Source organism: Pundamilia nyererei, unplaced genomic scaffold, assembly GCF_000239375.1.
Source record: "Pundamilia nyererei isolate P.nyererei 1_Seehausen unplaced genomic scaffold, PunNye1.0 scaffold00010, whole genome shotgun sequence".
NCBI lineage: Eukaryota > Metazoa > Chordata > Actinopteri > Cichliformes > Cichlidae > Pundamilia > Pundamilia nyererei.
This window is the reverse complement of record NW_005187411.1, coordinates 3,080,787-3,083,095: the sequence shown is the minus strand read 5'-3', so window position 1 is coordinate 3,083,095 and position 2,309 is coordinate 3,080,787. Positions and strand designations below refer to the sequence as shown.

At 35.5% G+C, this 2,309-nt stretch overlaps 1 protein-coding gene across 1 annotated transcript in view; it reads left to right on the top strand.

Annotated features, from left to right (window-relative positions):
- The window catches only part of LOC102193519 (uncharacterized), a 45,212-nt gene that overhangs the window by 41,603 nt on the left and 1,300 nt on the right, over positions 1 to 2,309 (top strand). The window lies entirely within an intron of this gene.

Below are 2,309 nucleotides of genomic sequence, written 5' to 3'. Positions count from 1 at the left end.
CCCAGTTTCTCCTCTAGATGGATGATATTTTTGTTTAATTGAGACACATATTGACAATAGTTATTGCATAATTGACATTAAATGATACAATAGTATGCAAAACATTAAGTGATGCACATTTGGCTGTTCCTTTTCAGAACTAAAGTTAGCACATGTTAAAGGTCGGTCATGACAGGCCATTAAGAGATTTAAAAACAAATAAAAGAACTTAAAAAACGATCCTAAAACATACAGGTTGCCAGTGGAGTGAAATTAAAATGGTGGTGATGTGCTCAGACTTTTCTGCTCCAGTTAAAAAACGCTCTGCAGCATTTTGCACAACCTGCAGACTCCTAATGGATGCATCACATAATTGCCATTAAATGATACAAAACATTAAAATGATTAAATGATGCAAACCATTCGTAATGCACATTTGGCTCTTCCTTTTTGGAATAAAAGTTAGCACATGTCAAAGGTCAGTCATGACAGGATTTCTATTTTTCTTTGTCATTTGGAGAGATGATTATGACAGTGTTCACTATTGGGTCACATTATATATATCCAATAATTTACTTTAATTAAAATAAACATTATATATACTTATTCATACTTTTTGTCACTTTTCCTGAGAAATCACATGCACTAAGAGTATGGCTTATAGGCAAGCTGAGTTTTTATAGAAAACATATTCTGTTAGCACATCATAGCATAGTTTGACAAGCCTTGTTAAGCAACACTGTTTGTCCACATGCCATCTAACAAACTTTCTCTGGTTCCTCCAAAACACCTCAGAGCTCTACAAAAATGATTTGATAGCAAAGAAGACCTTCCACCTGACCTCACTTGTTCACAACATGGCATCATTTGTATGAAACATTGTGTACAAATTTGAAAATAAATGTATATTTTAATTGTTGTCTCAGATACTTGATAACAATTATTAACGAAAGAGTTTTGAGAATGCAGTTTGCACTAGGTTAGGTCCATAATTTGCTGCAAAACACAGTTTTTGTCATTTTTCTTCTCTACACCCCACAGTGGATTTAAAGAGGAAAAAGTCAGTATGTGATTGTATTTAATGAAACGTGGTTGAAAAGCTTTGTTAAATTCCCCAAACTTGTTCATGAAGCTCAGCCACGTGACAAGTTCACCATCTTTATGCCCACAATGTCCAAAAGTCCTTATTAACTCATATGCAGTTAGTTCTGGTCAGTTGATGTGTTAGAAGCCAATTTAAACACTGTGCAGTTTCCAATTATTCCGTGCATATGCATGTGTCTACATGCCATAGTGTTTTTTTATTATCATTTATTTTCAAAAACAGAACAGGACAGAAAAGGGCATGAAAGGTTTAACCTGAAATTCTCTGAAAGTGTAATTCTGGGAACTGCTGCGGGAAACATGGATGACAGTAACAGCACAAAAGCTCTTTACGTTAAAACATGTTTGACAGGTTGCACTGGTTTATTAAGAAGTTAAAGTTCAGTTTATAGACTTCACATCGTTCAGCCGCTTCTTTTCTTCCTCTGCTCATGTTTCATGTTTAAAATCACTCAGTTATACAGACATAATAAATGATATGAGTATTCAGAGTGATCACGGTTCAGCCTTTTATGTTGTGCATATCGTTTTCAGCTGCTTATGTTTTCTTATACCACAGCCTTTTTTGCTCATATGAATAGATGATGGTGACAATATATATAAGTCTAGAACTGTTTTGTCACTGAGCTCAGAAACACATGCAAAACAAAGAAGACCAGGAAATGCTGATTATCATGAAGGTTCCTCCACCTAATCACCTCATCAATACTTCAGTGAACAACTGTGAGAGGTGTATAAAAACTTTACATTATAACAGGATTGGACCAAAAGAGGCGAAACTGAATATGCCAATGGAAGATCAAGCAGAGGTATCTATGCCACATTTCAATAGGGGAAAAAGACATTTTCAATGAATAAAATCTCATTTCAGAGTAGTGGCATTTAGAGAATAGTGTTTTTAAGTAGACCAACGGGAGAAATATACCACAGCCTTTTTTGTCCGTTTGAATAGTCACAATATATATCATTCTAGGACTGTTTTGTCACTGAGCCCAGAAACACCTGCAAAAACTTTGTGAGACCAAAGAAGACCAAGAAATGCTGATTATCATGAAGGGTCCTCCACCTAATCACTTCAGTGAACAACTGTGAGAGGTGTAAAAAGCCAGACGTTCTGTGAAATCTTAACATTGTCAAATCCTGCAACAAGCTACTGAAACGCTGATCATGTCCTCCTGAGGATTCATGACACTTAAGTTCCTTGTTTTTGCTGAGGCTGAATAAAA